The sequence below is a fragment of the Leptodactylus fuscus genome, chromosome 1, assembly GCF_031893055.1.
Source record: "Leptodactylus fuscus isolate aLepFus1 chromosome 1, aLepFus1.hap2, whole genome shotgun sequence".
Classification (NCBI taxonomy): domain Eukaryota; kingdom Metazoa; phylum Chordata; class Amphibia; order Anura; family Leptodactylidae; genus Leptodactylus; species Leptodactylus fuscus.
In genome coordinates, this window is record NC_134265.1 from 119848754 (window position 1) to 119874218 (window position 25465).

Genomic DNA, 25465 nt, shown 5'->3' on the forward strand with positions numbered 1-25465 from the left:
CTACTGCCATATAGTGCCAGTTTCTGACTGGTAATTCAAAGAATATATTGGGGTTATAAATACCCAAATTTCTTGCTACTGGTATATAGTGCCATTGTCTGACTGGGAATTCAAAGAATATATTGGGGTTACAAATACCCTCATTTCTTGCTACTGGTATATAGTGGCATTGTCTGACTGGGAATTCAAAGAATATATTGGGGTTACAAATACCCTCATTTCTTGCTACTGCCATATAGTGCCAGTTTCTGACTGGTAATTCAAAGAATATATTGGGGTTACGTGCACCCACAATTTTTGCTACTGGTATATAGTTCCATTGTCTGACTGGGAATTCAAAGAATATATTGGGGTTACAAATACCCTCATTTCTTGCTACTGCCATATAGTGCCAGTTTCTGACTGGGAATTCAAAAAATATATTGGGGTTATAAATACCCTCATTTCTTGCTACTGGTATATAGTGCCATTGTCTGACTGGGAATTCAAAGAATATATTGGGGTTACAAATACCCTCATTTCTTGCTACTGCCATATAGTGCCAGTTTCTGACTGGTAATTCAAAGAATATATTGGGGTTACGTGCACCCACAATTTTTGCTACTGGTATATAGTGCCATTGTCTGACTGGGAATTCAAAGAATATATTGGGGTTACAAATACCCTCATTTCTTGCTACTGCCATATAGTGCCAGTTTCTGACTGGTAATTCAAAGAATATATTGGGGTTATAAATACCCTCATTTCTTGCTACTGCCATATAGTGCCAGTTTCTGACTGGGAATTCAAAGAATATATTGGGGTTATAAATACCTTCATTTCTTGCTACTGGTATATAGTGCCATTGTCTGACTGGGAATTCAAAGAATATATTGGGGTTATAAATACCCTCATTTCTTGCTACTGGTATATAGTGCCATTGTCTGACTGGGAATTCAAAGAATATATTGGGGTTACAAATACCCTCATTTCTTGCTACTGCCATATAGTGCCAGTTTCTGACTGGTAATTCAAAGAATATATTGGGGTTACGTGCACCCACAATTTTTGCTACTGGTATATAGTGCCATTGTCTGACTGGGAATTCAAAGAATATATTGGGGTTACAAATACCCTCATTTCTTGCTACTGCCATATAGTGCCAGTTTCTGACTGGTAATTCAAAGAATATATTGGGGTTACGTGCACCCACAATTTTTGCTACTGGTATATAGTGCCATTGTCTGACTGGGAATTCAAAGAATATATTGGGGTTACAAATACCCTCATTTCTTGCTACTGCCATATAGTGCCAGTTTCTGACTGGTAATTCAAAGAATATATTGGGGTTATAAATACCCTCATTTCTTGCTACTGGTATATAGTGCCATTGTCTGACTGGGAATTCAAAGAATATATTGGGGTTACAAATACCCTCATTTCTTGCTACTGGTATATAGTGCCATTGTCTGACTGGGAAATCAAAGAATATATTGGGGTTACAAATACCCTCATTTCTTGCTACTGCAATATAGTGCCAGTTTCTGACTGGTAATTCAAAGAATATATTGGGGTTATAAATACCCTCATTTCTTGCTACTGGTATATAGTGCCATTGTCTGACTGGGAATTCAAAGAATATATTGGGGTTACAAATACCCTCATTTCTTGCTACTGGTATATAGTGCCATTGTCTGACTGGGAAATCAAAGAATATATTGGGGTTATAAATACCCTCATTTCTTGCTACTGGTATATAGTGCCATTGTCTGACTGGGAATTCAAAGAATATATTGGGGTTACAAATACCCTCATTTCTTGCTACTGCCATATAGTGCCAGTTTCTGACTGGTAATTCAAAGAATATATTGGGGTTATAAATACCCTCATTTATTGCTACTGCCATATAGTGCCAGTTTCTGACTGGGAATTCAAAGAATATATTGGGGTTACGTGCAACCACAATTTTTGCTACTGGTATATAGTGCCATTGTCTGACTGGGAATTCAAAGAATATATTGGGGTTACAAATACCCTCATTTCTTGCTACTGCCATATAGTGCCAGTTTCTGACTGGTAATTCAAAGAATATATTGGGGTTATAAATACCCTCATTTCTTGCTACTGCCATATAGTGCCATTGTCTGACTGGGAATTCAAAGAATATATTGGGGTTATAAATACCCAAATTTCTTGCTACTGGTATATAGTGCCATTGTCTGACTGGGAATTCAAAGAATATATTGGGGTTACAAATACCCTCATTTCTTGCTACTGGTATATAGTGCCATTGTCTGACTGGGAATTCAAAGAATATATTGGGGTTACAAATACCCTCATTTCTTGCTACTGGTATATAGTGCCATTGTCTGACTGGGAATTCAAAGAATATATTGGGGTTATAAATACCCTCATTTCTTGCTACTGGTATATAGTGCCATTGTCTGACTGGGAATTCAAAGAATATATTGGGGTTACAAATACCCTCATTTCTTGCTACTGCCATATAGTGCCAGTTTCTGACTGGTAATTCAAAGAATATATTGGGGTTACGTGCACCCACAATTTTTGCTACTGGTATATAGTGCCATTTTCTGACTGGGAATTCAAAGAATATATTGGGGTTACAAATACCCTCATTTCTTGCTACTGCCATATAGTGCCAGTTTCTGACTGGTAATTCAAGGAATATATTGGGGTTATAAATACCCTCATTTCTTGCTACTGCCATATAGTGCCAGTTTCTGACTGGGAATTCAAAGAATATATTGGGGTTATAAATACCTTTATTTCTTGCTACTGGTATATAGTGCCATTGTCTGACTGGGAATTCAAAGAATATATTGGGGTTATAAATACCCTCATTTCTTGCTACTGGTATATAGTGCCATTGTCTGACTGGGAATTCAAAGAATATATTGGGGTTACAAATACCCTCATTTCTTGCTACTGCCATATAGTGCCAGTTTCTGACTGGTAATTCAAAGAATATATTGGGGTTATAAATACCCTCATTTCTTGCTACTGCCATATAGTGCCAGTTTCTGACTGGGAATTCAAAGAATATATTGGGGTTACAAATACCCTCATTTCTTGCTACTGGTATATAGTGCCATTGTCTGACTGGGAATTCAAAGAATATATTGGGGTTACAAATACCCTCATTTCTTGATACTGCCATATAGTGCCAGTTTCTGACTGGTAATTCAAAGAATATATTGGGGTTACGTGCACCCAGAATTTTTGCTACTGGTATATAGTGCCATTGTCTGACTGGGAATTCAAAGAATATATTGGGGTTATAAATACCCAAATTTCTTGCTACTGCTATATAGTGCCAGTTTCTGACTGGTAATTCAAAGAATATATTGGGGTTATAAATACCCTCATTTCTTGCTACTGCCATATAGTGCCATTGTCTGACTGGGAATTCAAAGAATATATTGGGGTTACAAATACCCTCATTTCTTGCTACTGGTATATAGTGCCATTGTCTGACTGGGAATTCAAAGAATATATTGGGGTTACAAATACCCTCATTTCTTGCTACTGGTATATAGTGCCATTGTCTGACTGGGAATTCAAAGAATATATTGGGGTTACAAATACCCTCATTTCTTGCTACTGCCATATAGTGCCAGTTTCTGACTGGTAATTCAAAGAATATATTGGGGTTACGTGCACCCACAATTTTTGCTACTGGTATATAGTGCCAGTTTCTAACTGGGAATTCAAAATGCGCAAGGCTCCCGGAAAGGGACGTGGACGAGGCCGTGGGCGAGGTTGGGGGAATGGTTCTGGGGAGCAAGGTAGCAGTGAAGCCACAGGGCGTCCCGTGCCTACTCCTGTGGGGCAGCAAGCATTGCGCCACTCCACAGTGCCAGGGTTGCTTGCCACATTAACTAAACTGCAGGGTACAAACCTTAGTAGGCCCGAGAACCAGGAACAGGTCTTGCAATGGCTGTCAGAGAACGCTTACAGCACATTGTCCAGCAGCCAGTCAGACTCTGCCTCCTCTCCTCCTATTACCCAACAGTCTTGTCCTCCTTCCTCCCAAAATTCCCAAGCTTCACAGAACAATAACCCCAACTGTCCCTGCTCCCCAGAGCTGTTCTCCGCTCCTTTCATTGTCCCTCAACCTGCCTCTCCACATCACGATTCCACGAACCTAACAGAGGAGCATCTGTGTCCAGATGCTCAAACACTAGAGTCTCCTCCATCTCTGTTCGATTTGGTGGTGGATGACCAGCAACCCACCCTCATCGACGATGATGCGACGCAGTTGCCGTCAGGGCATCCAGTTGACCGGCGCATTGTGCGGGAGGAGGAGATGAGACAGGAGTTGGAAGAGGAAGTGGTGGATGATGAGGACACTGACCCGACCTGGACAGGGGGGATGTCAAGCGGGGAAAGTAGTGTGGATGTTGAGGCAGGTGCAGCACCAAAAAGGGTAGCTAGAGGCAGAGGCAGAGGTCAGCAGCTTAGGCGAAGCCAGGCCACACCCGGAATCTCCCAAGATGTTCCAGTTCGTACCCAGCCCTGAAAAACTCCCACCTCGAGGGCACGTTTCTCGAAGGTGTGGAGTTTTTTCAAGGAATGCGCCGAGGACAGATATAGTGTTGTCTGCACAATTTGCCTCTCGAAATTGATTAGGGGCTCTGAGAAGAGCAACCTGTCCACCACTTCAATGCGCCGTCATTTGGAATCCAAGCACTGGAATCAGTGGCAGGCAGCAACGGCAGGACAAAGGCCGCCTGCCGTTCACGCCACTGCCACTGCCTCTGCCACTGCCTCTGCCACTGCCACTGCTGACTGTGCTGGCGATGCACTCCAGAGGACGAGCCAGGACACCACTTCATCTGCCTCCGCCACTTTGTTGACTTCTCCCTCATCCTCCCCTGTTCCTGTCTTATCTCCTTCTCCTGCACCATCAAAGGCACCATCAGGCGCTTCTTTACAACAACCCACCATCTCTCAGACATTGGAGCGGCGGCAGAAATACACTGCTAACCACCCACACGCGCAAGCCTTGAACGCCAACATCGCTAAACTGCTGGCCCAGGAGATGTTGGTGTTCCGGCTTGTTGAAACTCCCGCCTTCCTGGACCTGATGGCAACTGCGGCACCTCGCTATGCCGTCCCTAGCCGTCACTACTTCTCCCGGTGTGCCGTCCCCGCCTTGCACCTGCACGTGTCACTCAACATCAGGTGGGCCCTTAGTTCCGCGCTTTGCACAAAGGTCCACTTGACCACCGATGCGTGGACAAGTGCATGCGGACAGGGACGCTACATTTCACTGACGGCACACTGGGTGAATGTAGTTGAGGCTGGGACTGCTTCCCAAACTGGCCCGGTGTACCTCGTCTCCCCGCCTAACATTCCTGGCAGGGACACGAGAAGAACACCCCCCTCCTCCTCCTCCTCTACCGCCTCCTCCTCCGCCACCGCCTCCTCCTCCGCCACCGCCTCCTCCTCCGCTGTTAGATTGACCCCAGCTACGAGTTGGAAACGTTGCAGCACTGGCGTTGGTAGACGTCAGCAGGCTGTGCTGAAGCTGATCAGCTTGGGGGACAGACAGCACACTGCCTCCGAGGTGAGGGATGCCCTCCTCGATGAGACGGCAATATGGTTTGAGCCGCTGCACCTGGGCCCAGGCATGGTCGTTTGTGATAACGGCCGGAACCTGGTAGCAGCTCTGGAGCTTGCTGGACTCCAACATGTTCCATGCCTGGCCCACGTCTTCAACCTAGTGGTGCAACGTTTCCTAAAGAGCTACCCCAATGTTCCAGAGCTACTGGTGAAAGTGCGGCGCATGTGCGTCCACTTTTGCAAGTCGACAGTAGCCGCTGCTAGCTTAAAATCTCTCCAGCAACGCCTGCATGTGCCACAACACCGGCTTTTGTGCGACGTCCCCACACGCTGGAACTCAACGTTTCAGATGTTGAATAGAGTGGTTGAGCAGCAGAGACCTTTGATGGAATACCAGCTACAAAACCCTAGGGTGCCACAAAGTCAGCTGCCTCAGTTTCACATCCATGAGTGGCCATGGATGAGAGACCTTTGTGACATCCTACGGGTCTTTGAGGAGTCCACAAGGAGGGTGAGCTCTGAGGATGCGATGGTGAGCCTTACAATCCCGCTCTTGTGTGTTCTGAGAGAATCCCTGATTGACATCAGGGATAACTCAGATCACACAGAGGAGTTAGGGATAGCATCCGATCCGTCACAGCTGGAGAGTAGGTCCACACATCTGTCCGCTTCATCGCGTTTAATGGAGGAGGAGGAGGAAGAAGAGTTGTCCGATGATGTGATGGTGATACAGGAGGCTTCCGGGCAACTTCGAATCGTCCCATTGTTGCAGCGCGGATGGGTAGACATGGAGGATGAGGAGGAAATGGAGATTGAACTTTCCGGTGGGGCCAGAGGAGTCATGCCAACTAACACTGTGGCAGACATGGCTGAGTTCATGTTGGGGTGCTTTACAACCGACAAGCGTATTGTCAAAATCATGGAGGACAACCAGTACTGGATCTTTGCTATCCTTGACCCCCGGTATAAAAACAACATCTCGTCTTTTATTCCGGTAGAGGGGAGGGCCAATCGCATCAATGCTTGCCACAGGCAATTGTTGCAGAATATGATGGAGATGTTTCCAGCATGTGACGTTGGCGGCAGGGAGGGCAGTTCCTCCGGTAGGCAACCAAGTTCTCACCGGTCCACACAAACGAGGGGCACACTGTCTAAGGTCTGGGACACCTTGATGGCACCCCCTCGCCAAAGTGCCGCCACGGAGGGTCCTAGTGTCACCAGGCATGAGAAGTATAGGCGCATGTTGCGGGAATACCTTTCCGACCACAGCCCTGTCCTCTCTGACCCCTCTGCGCCCTACACGTATTGGGTGTCGAAGTTGGACCTGTGGCTTGAACTTGCCCTATATGCCTTGGAGGTGCTGTCCTGTCCTGCCACCAGCGTCCTATCTGAGAGGGTGTTCAGTGCAGCCGGTGGCATCATCACTGACAAGCGCACCCGTCTGTCAGCTGAGAGTGCCGACCGGCTCACTTTGATAAAAATGAACCACCACTGGATAGAGCCTTCATTTTTGTGCCCACCTGTGTAAAGCACTCCAACATGAAACTCCATGTCTGTACTCAACCTCTCCAATTCCTCCGCATCCTCATACTCATCCACCATAAGCGTTGCACAATTCTGCTAATACTAGGCTCCCTCCACCCTGATTTCCCCCAACTCTGCTGGTTAGAGGCTCCCTCCACCCTGATTTCCACCAACTCTGCTGGTTAGAGGCTCCCTCCTCCCTGCTTTCCCACAACTCTGCTGGTTAGAGGCTCCCTCCACCCTGCTTTCCCACAACTCTGCTGGTTAGAGGCTCCCTCCACCCTGATTTCCACCAACTCTGCTGGTTAGAGGCTCCCTCCACCCTGATTTCCACCAACTCTGCTGGTTAGAGGCTCCCTCCACCCTGCTTTCCCACAACTCTGCTGGTTAGAGGCTCCCTCCACCCTGATTTCCACCAACTCTGCTGGTTAGAGGCTCCCTCCACCCTGATTTCCACCAACTCTGCTGGTTAGAGGCTCCCTCCACCCTGCTTTCCCACAACTCTGCTGGTTAGAGGCTCCCTCCACCCTGATTTCCACCAACTCTGCTGGTTAGAGGCTCCCTCCACCCTGTTTTCCCACAATTCTGCTGGTTAGAGGCTCCCTCCACCATGAATTGGTCCAAACTGGGCTGTTTAGAGGCTCCCTCCACCAAGAATTGGTCCAAACTGGGGTTTTTAGAGGCTCCCTCCACCATGAATTGGTCCAAACTGGGGTTTTTAGAGGCTCCCTCCACCATGAATTGGTCCAAACTGGGCTGTTTAGAGGCTCCCTCCACCATGAATTGGTCCAAACTGGGGTTTTTAGAGGCTCCCTCCACCATGAATTTGCCCAAACTGGGCTGTTTAGAGGCTCCCTCCATCATGAATTGGTCCAAACTGGGGTTTTAGAGGCTCCCTCCACCATGAATTGGTCCAAACTGGGGTTTTTAGAGGCTCCCTCCACCATGAATTTGCCCAAACTGGGGTGTTTAGAGGCTCCCTCCACCATGAATTTGCCCAAACTCTGCTGGTTAGAGGCTCAATCCACCCTGATTTTCAAAACAAATGTTGGTGCCAACCTCAACTTACTACAAGGGCCAAATTCACTGCTGGTGACAAGCTCTCCTCACTGCAAGTGCCAAATACACATGTTTCAAGGTGTTTTCCTACTGTCAGAGAGGTGGTATTGAGTGTGTAAAGTGTGTAGTTGTTAGGCTGTGATGTTGGGGTAATAGAGGGTCTTTGGTGTGTTAGATGCCCCCAGACATGCTTCCCCTGCTGTCCCAGTGTCATTCCAGAGGTGTTGGCATCATTTCCTGGGGTGTCATAGTGGACTTGGTGACCCTCCAGACACGGATTTGGGTTTCCCCCTTAACGAGTATCTGTTCCCCATAGACTATAATGGGGTTCGAAACCCGTTCGAACACACGAACATTGAGCGGCTGTTCGAATCGAATTTCAAACCTCGAACATTTTAGTGTTCGCTCATCTCTAAAAATGATATTTAATTTTTTTTAATTTTCATCTCCCAACTTTAATAAATTCTGTGAATCAGCTGTGGGGTCAAAATGCTCACTATACCCCTTGATTAGTTCCTCTGAGGGTGTAGTTTCTAAAATAGGGTCACTTTTGGAGGGTTTCCACTATACTGCTTTTCAAACACCCAGTGACGCTCCTTCCCTTTGGTATGCCCAAACAGGAGTTTTATATCCACATATGGGGCATTTCTATGCTTCAGAGAAATTCCATAATCAATTGTCTTCAAAACATTGTCTTCTTTAACCCCTTGTGAATGTGTAAATATTAGGGTTAAATGAATGTATTATCGAAAAAGAAAGAAATGTCAAAATGTCACATCCATATAGTTTTAATTCCTGTATAATTGAATTAAAGGGTTAACAAACTTCCCAAATGCTGTTTTAATGATGTGACAGTTTGATATGTAATTTTGAAAATGTGTTTTTTATGGGGGTATCTAAGATATTGCCTTTAAAATCCCTAACAAGTGGGTATGGAAAATCTTGTAAATCTGGAAAATCGCTTACACAAAGCCTTCTCACATCAAAAATAAATTGAAGGACGATTAAAAGATGATGCCAATATAAAGCATGACATATGATAGATAATGTTTATTAATGAATTTGGGAAATATAACCATTTGAAAATCAGAGCATTTCACATTTTGAAAATTGCAAATTTTTCCAAATTTTCCATCAAATGTCCTATTTTTCATAAATAAATGCAAGCATTTTAATCAAATTTTACCTCTAACATGAAGTACAATGTGTCACAAAAAACAGTCTCAAAATCACTAGTGTAAGTTAAAGCATCTTGCAAGTTGTTGCAATTTAAAGGGGCTCTATCACTAGGAAAAGTCATTTTTAACTAATCACACCTTTGCATAGCCCTTAGAAAGTCTATTTCACACCTACCTTTTGTATGTAGATTGCCTCAGTGGTTTCTGAATAAATCCGTTTATATTCATATGCTAATTAGACTAGTGCACGATAGATCGTGCACACCTCTCTCTGCTGTTTCCTATGGGAGGCTGCTGATGATGACTCAGCTTCCTGTTTGCTTCACACACATAGAAGATAATGGCAGAGAGGAGGCTGCTGGGAACTTCCTGTACTGGCTGAAAGCTCATTAGCATATGAATAAAAACGGACTTATTCAGAGACCACTGAAGCAATTTACATACTAAAGGTAAGTGTGGAATAGACTTTCTAAAGCCTATGCAAGCATGTGTTTAGATAAAAATGACTTTTCCCAGTGATAGAGCCCCTTTAAAATGACACATGTAAGCTTTGAAAAATTGAGTTGTATGCTTAAAGGAATATTCCCATGAACATAATCATATCTATAATTGTAGATAATTAAAAGTTAAATATAAGTAGTTTAAACTTCTGCAGAGTTTTAAAGATTTTCTCTAACTATCTTAGTGGTGACAGTCTGTTGTCTTGATCGGTTGCTAATGGATACGACCATGAATGCGGAAACTTTCTATGGTCTGGAACTTGTCAGGAAACCAGCCATGATTTTCTTATTGTAGCCGGGTTATCAGGCAGGGACACTACATGTATGAGAAGATATCCTGGCCACAATAAGGAAATCATGGCTGATTTTCTGGCCTTAGAAAGGTCCTGCATTCATGGTCGTATCCACTGGAAACTGATCAAGACAACTTGTGAATATAAGATATTTAGAGAAAATCTTTAAAGAGGACCTTTCACCACTTGGGACACATGCAATTTTATATACCGCTAAAAAGCAGACAGTGTACTTAATTCAGCACACTGTCGGCTTTCATGTTCTGTGCCCCCGGTGAAGAGCTATTGGTGCTGGTAACGTAGCTCTTCACTGTCAGAAGGGCAATTCTGACTGGCTATAGGAGCTGTGAGGAACACCTCCTCCCTCTCCTCCTGATTGTGCTCATCCATAGATTGTGAAGGTAGACCATGTCCATTCTTATTTTTATACATGCTTTATACTGCTTAAGAAATTATATTTTTCTTTGTGCAACGTTTATACATTAAGATGGCGACTGTATCCAGTACCGCACCCAGAGGCTGACGCACATGATCGTCATGTGGTTTACAAGAAAGACAGTATGATTTCTCGGGAAATCGAAAGCTAAGAGATGTTGAAATTTGAGAGCCAATGACTGATCGCCAGTGTATTCGGATACAAGACGTATATGCTTACAGCCTGCCGTTATCTTATCTTTCTTGCATTCCTGTATAAAAACTGTAACTTCCTCAATAAACCTCAGTACTGTGTGAGCAGCCAGAGCGTCCAGCATGGCCTGAGATTGAAACTGAACCACCTTGTGTCAGAGTCTCTCTTAGCAAGCGCGCACATGCATGATTGATTTGGAGCAGGTGACTGACCACTGGAAGTGACCCGTATTCTGGCGGAGGTCACTACCTCAACAAGATGAGTATGGGGGGAGGCGTTCCTCCCTGCTCTCACAGTACAGCGCTATAGGCGCTACTGTGAGGAAGGGCGTTCCTGACTGTCGGAATTGCCCTTCTGACTGTGAAGAGCTACAATACTGGCACTGATAGCTCTTCACCCAGAGCACAGAACATGAAAGCCGACAGTGCGCTGAATTCAGCACACTGTCGGCTTTCTAGCGGTGTATAAAACCACATGTGGGCCAGGTGGTGAAAGGTCCTCTTTAAAATTATGCAAGATGTTTAATTACTTATATTTGCAAAAATGTTTACCGTATTTTACGGACTATAAGGCGCACTGGACTATAAGGCGCATTGCTCATGAGCGCCTTATAGTCCGTCTCGGTTCATATATAAGGCGCACCGGACTATAAGGCACAGTCCGGTGCGCCTTATAAGTTATTGAAAGCGGCGGCACGCTGACTTAACCCCCCGCATGCCAGCCGCTTCTATTGGAAGCGCTCGGCAGGCGAGGAGTTAAAGGGGCTCTATCAGCAAAATCATGCTGATAGAGCCCAACCGTAAAAGTTATATTAAACTACCCCCCCCCCCCCCCCGTTTTAAAATAAAACCCTGAAACAGAATGTGAAACTTACCGAACGGTGCAGGGTGGGCGGGCATTCAGGCCTCCTCTTCCTCCGATGTTCCGTCCTCCTCCTGCGCTCGCGAACTGATAATGGCCTGGGCGCATGCGCAGTAGCCGTAGTAGAAGCATTATGATATTCCGCATGCGCCCAGGCCATTATCAGTTCGCGAGCGCCGGAGGAAGTGGTCAGGACATCGGAGGAAGAGGAGGCCTGAATGCCCGCCCACCCTGCACCGGTCGGTAAGTTTCACATTCTGTTTCAGGGTTTTATTTTAAAACGGGGGGGGGGGGGGGGGTAGTTTAATATAACTTTTAAGGGTGCATTCACACTACGGCACGCCAGCGTGTATCACAGCCGTACACACCGGCGTTACAGCAGGGCTGCCGGACACTTCCCATTCATTTCTATGGGAGCCGGCATGCGAGCGCTCCCCATAGAAATGAATGGACTGCTTTTTTCCATTCATTTCTATGGGGAGCGCTCGCATGCCGGCTCCCATAGAAATGAATGGGAAGTGTCCGGCAGCCCTGCTGTAACGCCGGCGTGTACGGCTGTGATACACGCTGGCGTGCCGTAGTGTGAATGCACCCTTACGGTGCCTTTTATGTATGTATGGAAGCGGCACGCAGAGTTTGCCGCCGCTTCCATCCATATATAAGGCGCACCGGACTATAAGGCGCACTTACGATTTCTGAGGAAATCATAGGTTTTTATGTGCGCCTTATAGTCCGGAAAATACGGTAACTTTTAATTATCTACAAATTTAAAAATGGTTATATTGGTAGGAATACCCCTTTAAGGCAGTGTTTTGCCGTATCATTAGGGATTGTTAATGAAGTATTTTTTTCTATTTCTCATTATGTATGTTCTATAATTCCATTTTAAACCAGGCTTAGTTAATAGATATGTATCCCCATGTGTAAGAAAATGTCAAATTCTACTGAATGGAAAAGCCTAAGCTTGTCTATCTGAACATGTCACATTGAGTCCTATTAAGTTGAATTTTACACTTCTATTGGCCTGCATGAGAAGGAAGGTCAAGACCTGGAAGTGCCTTACAGTCTGAAGGGCTTAATCCTGTTAAAATGGCTACACCAAAATTTCTACATTTTTTTCTAATTCTACATTTTGGCTCCCAAAATTGATATATAAAATAATACAAGAAGTTACAAGATAGATTAGGGCAGACATTTCTGTTGCTTCTATTTTCTTTTACTAACATTACTACATGACTTTAACTCTTCATATATTGGAAGTACAAGTAACTGTAGTAATATTGAAAGATTTGAATATATGTGAAGGGGCAGATGGGCAAATTGGCAAATCTTTCAAGATCCATTTTTGGTGGCTTAGGTTCCACATTCATTTCGGGTTGAATAAGTTAGGTACAATCCACAACTTAAATTGGCTTAAATTCCAGTCCGTTTTGTCAAATGAGCTGGTGGCGCCATTTCATGTGAGTACAGAAAATTCCTACAGGCATGCCTGCACACCCATGGCTAATTCTCTACTTGCAGATCTTGCAACTTGTTATCAATTTGTCATTTGGTACAGCACAACAAAACTGTTGCCATCCACATTCTTCTTATTAGTACTTGCACAAGTGTTTCTTCCTCCCCTCCTTTTGCCTGTCTCCTGCTCTGTTTTTCCAGTCTTTTTACTGCATGCTGTTTAAATATTACAATGATTGGCAACAATTCTGACATGGTGTGTCTTTTCAGTTTTTTATTTTTTGAAAAACTGAAGAAAAATAGCAAAGCTGTAAGGGGCTATTCACATAGAGTTTTTTGGCAGCAGATTTTGACACGGAATCCGCTGCCAAAAACGGCTCCCTTTGACTAAAATGGGAACCGATCACTTCTTTTTCCGCTAGCTAGTAGTGGAAAAAAGAAGCGAAATCCCCCACCTTGCCGCGGATTCCGCAGCTGACTCAGCAGCACATCACACACAAGTTACTATGGTGGGATGCTGTCCATGAATAGCACAAACATCACACATTTACAAAATGTGGACAGGTAAATAGATCGTAATTGGCATGGTATAAAAGAATTTTCAATCAGATACTAACCTGCAAGTAACTGGGAATAGAACCCCCCAAAAAGGTTTTTATGTCTGAGGAATCATTCATGGAATGGGATCTCTCCTGGAATTGTGTGGCATAGCCATTGCATAACGTTCAGGGTTATCTGCTTCTGGCTACACATTGCAGTTAACAAGAGATCAGAGGGGGCAGTTGTTGGACCCCTGCCAGTCTCATATTGATAACCTATCCAGAATATTAATATAATGCCCATTTTAATCCCTTCCCAAATCCACCGTAATAGTATAGTAGATGTTTTTCTTTTTAAATATGGAGCCAGTTCATCTTGACAGTGGACACCTTTGTAATTCTGGGCATTAACCCTTCAAATGCCTTCTATTACAGGCTGGCATACAGTAATAGAAGTGAATGAATTTCTTAATATTCTGAAATACATTATATTATATTGCTGACCAGACCCCATAAGATTTAAGTCCTATCGGAAGTCAAACAATAACAGTAAAAAAAGAAATGTAAACAGTTTTTATAAAAATATTACATAAAAATTATAAACTTTCAAATCACTACAAATCACCTTATCCTCTGAAATGAAAAGAAATGAACGCAGTCGAACATAAACACATTACCATCCCTGTGTTGTAAAAATACATATACTATTATTTCATAAACTGAACACTGTGGTTGGAAAAAATGCTGAACCACTGTTTTTCTACTGTTCTGCTTTCCCCAAAAAAACTGAATAAAGAGCAATGAAAAAGTCAGACAATCCACAAATGGGTATAAATAAAAAGTACAACTTTCCACATAAAGATGCATTACACCGTTCTATACATGGAGTTATGAGTGACAGAATATGGGAACTCAAAGAAATCTTTTTATTTTTCAAAGTTTAGATCTTTGTTCGGGTGCTGCAATGTAAGAAAAACATAAGTTTGAGATTGACCTGCAGAATATAAGTAACATGTCATTTTCTCTGCACAATGAATACCGTAAAAACAAAACCCAGATGAAAGTGGGGCAAATGCAGATTTTTCAATTCTACTCCATTCTGATTTTTTTTTTCAAGCACCCCAGTACGTTATACAGAATATAAAATGGTACTATTATGAAGAAAAAAAGCTATCATACTGCTCTGTAAATGGAAAAATAAAAAAGTTATAGCTTTTGGAAGGTAGGGAATAAAATAACGAAAATTAAAAAGGCTATGATGGGAAGGGCTTAACTAAGTGTCATTATTTGAACCCGGGCCTTAGGGTCCATTCACACGGAGTAATGTGCCGCGTGATGTGGCACGTATACGGCGTGTGAGACTGTGTGCGCGGTAAAAGCTCCCATTGATTTCAATGGGAGCCTGGATCGTATACGCCACGTTATTTTGCGGCCGCAAAATAACACGGTGGATATGATCCAGGCTCCCATTGAAATCAATGGGAGCTTTTACCGCGCGCACAGTCTCACACGCCATATACGTGCCAGGTCATGCGGCACGTTACTCCGTGTGAACGCACCCTAACTCAGATTTGTGCAGTGGAAACTACTAAATGTTTTTTTTTTTTGTATTGTGTTTGTGTCACTGTATTGTTTGCATACATGTTTTGCAGCTTCCCATTGTTATATTTTCCCCTGTTTATGGAGCAATCCAGTGTGGTGAACTTGATGCCGCTGAACCAATTGTTGGCTATGGGGAGGAGAGGAGATTTAGAGTGTCCAGAGAGAGTCAGTTAGTCTAACTGAGTCCTCTAAGCAGAGTAGTCCATCAAGGAGAGCAAGTGACTGCTGCAGTTCCTAAGGAGGGTGTGGTAGATTTTTTTTGGAGTCACTTACCCAGCATCATTACTGCTACAGCTCCGAAACTGGGACGATTTGCTGTTAACCCCCTAAAAGGAGAAGCTGCAGTTTCCCAGAGACCCACAGCCTGGACCCTGCAGTACACAGGTAGACTTGATGCTGTATTGTTTATTTATGGTAAAGTTTGGTTAAACTGCACTACTGCCTCAGTCATTCCAACCACCATCACCAGGCTCAGGAATGGAAAGAACTCCTCTTAACTGCAAATGCTCCCTGGCAATCTACCACCACTTTTAGGGACATCTGAGGCCCCTTCATCCTTGCCTAAACCTTGGAGGTGAGCTAGAGCAGTCACTTGGACTACTGTTGACAACACCATTCCCTCTTACCAGTTGAATGAGCCATTTGCAACTCATGTAATCCATGTAAGACATTTGATGGAATGACGTTTAGACATTCCCACATTCCAACAGTATAGTATTGAAGGAAACAATAGCAATGTGCTAGCATTTAGTTTAGGATTAACCACTTCCAGACTGCCCATAGACTATAAACAGAAGGCGGTTGCCTTGTTCATACAGGATGTAATGGTACGTCCTGTCAGAACACAACAGCTGTACAAGAATTCACATATGGCAATTGGAATCCCATCCTTAGGCCTCACCTTTATGACAGTCACACTATTTGTACCGGGTTCCTTAGAAATATGGTAGGAGATATTAGAGAAACCTACAGTCTGCTAAGGATAAACCCAGCGGACCTAAAAGACCCAACAATAAATGCTTCTACGTGTGGTAAGAAAAGTATTCATTGTTGTCCAGGCAGATCCTCATTAACTGGATTGGTGTATAAGGTGGGATTAAGGCTTGAAACATCTTTTGTGGATGTCAGTGACAATATACTGTAGAAGTAGAATATTAATATACTGTCAATTGATATACTACATATCTGTTTTTAATGTGAACGGAATATTGGACTCTTGATCGACATACAGTCCTATGAAAAAGTTTGGGCACCCCTATTAATCTTAATCATGCTCGGCGACTATCAAACTTAAGTGAACTTTAATTATTTTGTAAAGTGGAATGGTCCAAAATACCTTCATCCGGGATCCAGGAACTGATTAAAAGGTACAGGAAGCGACTAGAGGCTGTTATCTTTGCAAAAGGAGGATCTAGTAAATATTAATGTCACTTTTCTGTTGAGGTGCCCATACTTTTGCACCGGTCAAATTTTAGTTTAATGCATATTGCACATTTGCTGTTAGTTCAATAAACCTCATTTCAGTCCTGAAATATTACTGTGTCCATCAGTTATTAGATATATCAAACTGAAATGGCTGTTGCAAACACCAAAATATTTAGAACTGAAAATGATTAAAGATTAACAGGGGTGCCCAAACTTTTTCATAGGACTGTACTTGATCTATCTTGTGTAAGAACTAAAAAAACCAAATCACCATTAATGTAATGACAACATTTGGTTGCCCCAAGACAAGCAGGTTCCTTTTCTCCAGGCTGCATTAGTTGAATGTAATGCACACGCTTTCTTTTCACTACGCAGTACCCACGCAGGACACATTTGGTTATATTCAACCCACTCCACATTGTATTCCTCCTGATTTGAGACTGGCTGTGAATGAATACCAGTGATTGCTTAAACACATACTTAAAGCTTCAAGTTGCTCTTTTAATTTAACCAGCTATTTTGTAAGAGAGGAAAAAAACACATTATCACCTCCTTGTACTATTTCTACACATCTGTGGAGTTTCAAACTTTGAAATTCACACTTTAAGAAAGGGCAGAAAAATAAATCACATCAGTTAAAAGGTGATATGCAAACTGACAAATGTGTGGTAGACTACTATAGAGACCGTCATACTATGACACTAGATGAGCAAATACTCTAGAAAATTTTACATTCATGCAACTATTCTGTCTGGGGGATGGGAGATGCAAAACTAGAACTTTCTAGGTGACCTGATCAATGTATACCTTGACAATAGACCAGAAACATAGATACAGATTCCTAGCTACTTATTTACCATTTTCTATACACATCCAAAATAGATACAATTCCTTGCAAAAGTATTCATACCCCTTGAACTTTTTGACATTTTGTCACCTTATACCCACAAGCTTAAAGAGGACCTTTCACCACTTGGGGCAGATGCGGTTTTATATACCGCTAGAAAGCCGACAGTGCGTTGAATTCAGCACACTGTCGGCTTTCACGTTCTGTGCCCCAGGTGAAGAGCTAGCAGTGCCGGTACCGTAGCTTTTCACAGTCAGAAGGGCGTTTCTGACAGTTAGTCAAGAACACCCTTCTTCACAGCAGCATCTATTGTGCTGTACAGTGAGAGGATGAGTGTTCCTTACAGCCCAGTGATGAAACTGAGCGGTGAGAAACGCCTCCCCCAGTACTCGTCTATAGACGAGTACTGTGAGATGAGGGAGGAGGCATTCCTCACCACTCTCACAGCTCTTCCTCATAGACGCTACTGTGAGGAAGGGCGTTCCTGACTGACTGTCAGAAACGTCCTTCTGACGGTGAAGAGCTACCGTACTGGCACCAATAGCTCTTCACCGGGGACACAAAAACGGGAAAGTCAATAGTGCGCTGAATTCAGTGCACTGTCGACTTTCTAGCAGTATATAAAACGCATGTACCCCAAGTGGTGATAGGTCCTCTTTAAATGCATTTTATGGAAATTTTAAGTGATAGACCAAGACAAAGAAGTAGATATTTGTGAAGTGGGACAAAAATGATATATGGTATTCAAAAAAAAATTTCCACTCTGTTACGGTCATTTTTACTTATAGTTGTCACTGGTGTGGGAATAGAACCTGCAGGGGGGGGGGAGGGGGATAGTACAGACAAGGGGGTTTACTTTAATTTTTTTTATTTCAATAAATTTTTTAACCCATTTTTGTATATTAAAACAAAGAAAGAACATGTAAAAATAAAAGCATAAAAATAGAGCTCTATTTAACAACTAAAAAGGATGCAAAATTTATGTAAATAACCCAAAGTATAGAATGTCTTAACCCTCAAAACCACATGTACAAAAAAAAAACAAAAAAACAGTGTCTGGTTCTGAACCAAGGAAAATAACCCGGTACAGAAGTGGTTAAAGAGGTTTTCCCAAAAAATGTTTAACAGATTTTTACAGACAAAAAAAAAAATTGCAATTAATTTTTTTATTTGAGATAAATAATAATAATAATATATAAATAAATGATAATAAAATGTTTCTACCTTTTTGCAGAAATGTGTTACTAACATAGTCTCTATTACTTCCTTAAATCCTTGATCACATCTGCGTTTGGACCCCCCAAACGGAATACCGAGCACAACTGTAAACAGTGTGCCAGTGAAAGCCGTCAGATCTCCACAGGGATCATGCAGACAGGAAAGTAGTTCACCATCTACATTCCTGTCTGCATGATCCGTGCGGGCAGTGCGCGGCAAGCACACGGACCCCATTATAGTCTATGGGGTCCGTGTGCTTTTACAGCACACCGCTTGCAGTTGTGTTTGGCATTCCGTTTGGGGGATCTCCATGCGGACTCACTGAACGGAATACCAAACGCAGATGTGAACGAGGGGTTACTGTTGCTGATCTAGTGCTGTTTATTGTGCACATGACTTCAGTTGTTAGTCACACCCACCAAGATCATGAGGTCATCGTTAATGAAAGCAGCATTTGTCTAAACTTTATTGATTGCCAGTTCTGACAATCAAAAAAAAAAAAAAGCATTTTGATTTCCCCCTCTGCTCCCATAAAAAGATGCTAATTTTTCATCACTTTTCAACTAGGTTCACAATCACAAATATTTCTCCAAAACAACCTGTTGCACGTGCAAGTCTCCAAAATGGGCTAATTTTTATATATATATATATATATATATATATATATATATATATATATATATATATATATATATATATATACACTATCAGTTACCCGCGACTTCATCTGCGGGTTGGCGGTGGCGCTGAACCGCTTATATTTCTTGTTCTCCCATGTCTGCCTCCAGTTTCTTGTCCGCACAGTGCTTATCACCGTTTTTCCATAGACATACATGTCACATACACTTTGACATCATTTTTGGCTGTGTTTGCCAAAAGAGTTAAAACTTGGATAGATAGTTTCCTAGGAGCCCTTAGAGTGTTCTACACTGTGTTTGAAGCCAATTTAATGTGTGGTTCATCTTGAACTTATTCGGCCCGAAACAAATCGGTCCCAAAACAAAACAAACCTTGAGAGCTTTACCCATTTCTGGTCTTAGATGAGCTGTTATGTTCTACGCTGCATACCATTAATATGATATTCTTTAGCTCAGTGTGATCATAGATACTCGCGCTTAGAGATGAGATATTCTCTTTTTGCAGAATAGCAGCAAACATGTCAAAGCTAAACCAAACAATAACTCTACAAAAGAATGAACAAAAGGGCACATTGAGATTCAAGTATCTAAGATACAGTATGTATGAATTCTGAATGAATGAGTATCAAACACTGAGAAACAGAAAAAAAAGGAGAAACAGGTACATTACTAAGCTTAAACACAGCATGAGGTCAGAGGCCAGAAGACTATTTTTTTTTTTTTTTTTTTTCCCCAAGACAGAATAGAATGCCAGTGAGTTCTAGTGAAGGAACAGTCAGGTGCTACATTATATCCCTGCAGATATCCCACTGGAAAGCAATGTCAAAAGTTTCTTAAGGCAAAGTAATGGAATGTTCTTTAAACAGTCACCTGACCTCAACCTAACAAAACGCCTATAAATTATTGAAGACAAAACCAAAGATCTAAAACAAACAGTAATGGAAGAAATTGAGTATTTGGTGATGTCCATGTGTTCCAAACTTCATGCACTTATTGAGTGCTAAGTATTTTCATCCAAGTGTTAAAAATAATCTTTATGTTTCATACTGTAAGAGAAATTGGAGAAATAATGAACGATCCTTGTCTTTGTGGACATTTGTGGTAGCTACAGTAAGGTCCTGAAATGGACTGAACTAGATTGAGTGTGATGAAGACAGAAAAAGATGCAAGATGGGATCACCTCATAGTATTCTGGGGGACCCTTTAGAGGCAGTGAATTGTAACAAAGAGATAAAGTCGTTAATTTGGGGACCTGAGAGGGATTGTGTCCAAGATACATGGTAGATACTGAGAGCCTGGTGTGAGTCTATGTAAAGTAACATAGTTGGGGTGTAAAACAGTTTGCAAAGGATATCTTTTTTACAGTCTGTACAATAATATATTAATTTACTTGTTCTCAACATTATAAAGTTGTGTTGAAACAACCAAGACTAGTATACCTTATTTTATGGGACGTTCACACTACTGTTGCTGACCACCAGCAGTGTCCGTAGCTATTGTCCATTATAAGATTTTAGCAACGGACACGAGCTGAACCGTCACAAACCCATTAAAATTTGCATTCATTTGAATGGGATTTTATCTGGTGTTTGTTAGTGTCTAGAGATGAGCGAGTAGTACTCGATCGAGTAGGTATTCAATCGAATACTACGGTATTCTAAATACTCGATCGAGTACCACTCGCTATTCGAATGTAAAAGTTCGATGTAGAACCAGCATTGATTGGCCGAATGCTATACAGTCGGCCAATCAACGCTGGTTCTTCTCCTACCTTTAGAAGTCTTCTCCGTGCAGCTTCTCCGTGGCGTCTTCCGGCTCTGAATTCACTCTACCAGGCATCGGGCCTGGGTAGAGCCAACTGCGCATGTCCGCTTGTAGTGCGGACATGCACAGTCAGCTCTGCCCAGGCCCGATGCCTGGCAGAGTGAATTCAGAGCCAGAAGATTCCGCAGGGACGCTGCAAGGAGAAGACTTCTCGGAGGATCCAGCCCGACCCTCACTCGTGGACTTGGTAAGTATAATTTGATCGAATGTTGCCCACCCCTGAAACGAGCATTTTCCCCCATAGACTATAATAGGGTTCGATATTCGATTTGAGTAGTTGAATATTGCGGGGCTACTCGAAACGAATATCGAACCTCGAACATTTTACTGTTCGCTCATGTCTATTAGTATCCATTAGTGTCCATTTGTTTCCGTTTACACTCAATCCGTCAGAAGTCCATTTTTTTTTCCAGCAGACAAAAAAATCCTACATGCAAGACTTTTCTGACCATTAGATGGCAACTGTCTGTTATTTTTTTAACATTGAAGTCTATGGGCAACGGACATATAACGTTGGTGACCGCCATCAGAAACTGTCCATTATTTTGGGTCAGTTTTTTTTCTGCACATGCTCAGAAAGCAAAAACAAGACAAAAGAAAAAATGAACAGTATAATAAAACGGACACTAAATGATACTAAGGGCTCGTTCACATCTGCGTTGTGAACTCCGTTCTCCAGGTTTCCGTTTCTTGCCTAAAACAGAGGCAGGAGACGGAAAGCGTTTTATGCTCTCCGCCGCGAAACCGGGTTTTATAATCCGGACACAGAGTTGGACATGCAGTACTCTGTGTCCGGATAAAAAAAATCCGGTTTCGCGGCGGAGAGCATAAAACACTCACCGCCGCTCACGGCCGGACCCGGTCTGTGCTTTGCGTCTTCTGGCATGCAGAAGACGGAAAGAACAGAACGGAAAGAAGAACGCAGGTGTGAACCTAGCGTCACTGACATTAACTGATGCTAGTATGTCCGTTTTTTTTACTTGATACATTAAATGGATGTTAAAAAATGGACACATTAACATCAGTTAATGTCTGTTATGATGTGTCCATTTTTTTTTTTTTTTTTTTTTTTTACGGAAATCATCAAAACGGAATTCAAAAGTAGTGTAAACCCTGCCTAATGGTTGAAACTGCTAAGCATACTATGCCTCTTAATGTGAGAATAAAGTCAAGAGACCTTGTAAGGTAAAATATGCAACATCACTAGCTAATGTCTCTTATGTTTGGACCACATTTATGAGCTACTATATAACTTCCAATAAGTTTACACTTTGTGTATCTTTTAGTAGAAATACATAAATTTGTTGACTCACAACCAACATTGAAGGGTGTCCACAAGTGAAAGGTGTTATTAGACGATATCGTACAGTCTATGTAACATTTGATTATTGCACTTTTTCTTCTATTTCTCCATTTGTCATTTCCAATTTATCACTGTCCCTGAAATGAAGTGCAATTGGTAATCTACATCTCCAGCAGAAATGCTGCCAAACAGGATATCTACTAGAGAAGCATAAAATATAAGATTCTATTTTTATGTACTCGCATCCCCAATGTGCAAAAATGATTTTATGTTTCTCTAGAAAACAATCATATAAAGTGCAGGGCATGGCACCAGAGAAACAACAGCATTTTATATGATAGCATCTGGGGAACCAATTAAACTGGATACAGTGAATTGTGTTTGTTACTCTGAAATGATTACAAGAATAAGCTGCCAGTCTGATAGATTTACCGCATTCTTAAAGATCCCTCTATGTACCATCAATTCCTTGTGGTGCGGGATTGTCTGTGGCATTGTTAAACCTGGTTAAGCGAGGTATAACATGGAGCACTTTTCCTTGTGTGTGATGATTATTCTCAATACAATAGTCTCACTGAGTCACTATCCCAATGTCACAGGTTTGGATTAATGGTTTTATTACTTGTCTGATTTATTGGATTATTATTACTATGATGTGATTCTGCACCACGGGAGAACAGCTATGCTGGAAAGGGCCTTATGTTACTTTATGGATCAACCCCTTTAAGTTGTGTGGCACAATTCAAATGATGATAGAAACCACTACTAATTACCTAAAACCATTAAATAGGATGTACATGACTGGAAAACATGTCTGCTACTTTCCAGAAACAGTGCTATACTTGTCTAGGTTTTGTTGCATTGATTACCCTTCAGATGAGCTAAATTATAGCAGCTTCTAGAAAAAAAAACTGCCATGTTTTCTAATTCTGTACAACAATGTTAAAGATACTAAAAGTAAAGTTTCTCTTGTGCACTATTCGGTAATTTCATTGTCTGTCTATCACCAGTTATTTTTCATGCTAAATCTATGTCTATATAATACTAGGGTCGCTGTGTATGTACACTGTGAGTCATGTTTCAAGGACAAAATACTTCAATAAAGATATTATATTATATATTTGTATATCTTTAGTGAAGTGTTTTGTTTATGTTTGTGTTATCAATCCATCTCAGTTGTATGTGTGTCTATAAAAGGGAGGGGGTCAGAGGTGAAATTGCTTTTCTTTGCTGTGCACAAACAGATGCTGGTTTATTGTTGCTTGACTTTGTGGTCAAGCAGGTACAGAGGAAGGCGCCTTTACCCTGAGATAACCTCAAGAGCCCAGCAGGGACACAAATCTCCAAGACTATGATACCTTATAACTAGAGATGAGCGAACGGCGTTTGATCGAATTGATATTCGATCGAATATCAGGCCATTCGAGGTATTCGATTACAATCGAATACCATGAGGCAAACGCATCCTCTCCCACTTTCCCTGGCGCTTTTTTTGCACCAATAACTGTGCAGGGGAGGTGGGACAGGAACTACGACAACGGAGGCATCGAAAAAAAAATCAGAAAAAGTAATTAGCTGGCTAAATCAGGTGACCTCCACTTTATACGAATGGTGGATTTCAGATTCAGGTCATATGAGACTGTGAACTATGTGAGACAGGGATAGATGTATTGGCAGGGTTAGCTAGGGATTACCTTTATTTACATGGGAATGTTACTGAAACAGCTCTTTGGGGCTCTAACTCGTCAGGATCCCTGTCAGCTTGCGATATACGGGAGCTGACTTTTTCCCATAGGAATGCATTGACCAGCGTTGATTGGCCGAATGCCATACAGAGTACAGCATTCGTCCAATCAAAACTGTGCCGGAGGAGGCGGAGTCTAAGATCGGTCCACAGCAGTCTCCATTCTGGTCCGATCTCAGGTGTAGCAGTGTTGAGTGCACAGGTGTAGCAGAGCTGGCTGTGCGCTGAGCTCTGCTACACCAGAGATGTAGCAAAGCTGAGTGTGCGCTGAGCTCTGCTACACCAGGGATATAGCAGAACTGAGTGTACGCTGTGCTCTGCTACACCAGAGATGTAACAGGACTGAGTGTGCTCTGAGCTCTGCTACATCAGAGATGTAGCAGAGCTGAGTGCTGGAGGAGGCAGAGTCTAAGATCAGTCCACAGTCCAATCTCAGATGTAGCAGTGTTGAGCGCACAACTCTGCTACACCCAAGATGTAGCAGAGCTGGCCATGCGCTGAGCTCTGCTACCCCCGAGATGTAGCATAGCTGAGTGAGCACTGAGCTCTGCTACACCAGAGATGTAGCAGCACTGAGTGTGCGCTGAGCTCTGCTACACCAGAGATGTAGCAGAGCTGAGTACCGGAGGAGGCAGAGTCTAAGATCGGTCCAAAGTCCTATCTCAGATGTAGCAGTGTTGAGCACACAGCTCTGCTACACTTGAGATGTAGCAGAGCTGGCCATGCGCTGAGCTCTGCTATACCTGAGATGTAGCAGAGCTGAGTGTGCACTGAGCTCTGCTACACCAGAGATGTGGCAGAGCTGAGTGTGCGCTGAGCTCTGCTACACCAGAGATGCATCAGTGCACATTCAGCTCTACTACATCTCGGGTGTAGCAAAGCTCAGCGCACACTCAGCTGTGCTACATCGCGGGTGTAGCAAAGCTCAGCGCACACTCAGCTGTGCTACATCGCGGGTGTAGCAAAGCTCAGCGCACACTCAGCTGTGCTACATCGCGGGTGTAGCAAAGCTCAGCGCACACTCAGCTCTGCTACATCGCAGGTGTAGCAGAGCTCAGCGCACACTCAGCTCTGCTACATCTCAGGTGTAGCAGAGCTCAACGCACACATAGCTCTGCTACATCTCTGGTGCAGAAGAGCTCAGCGCACACTCAGCCCTGCTACATCTCGAGTGTAGCAGAGCTCATCGCATGGCCAGCTCTGCTACATCTCAGGTGTAGTAGAGCTGTGCGCTCAACACTGCTACATCTGAGATCGGA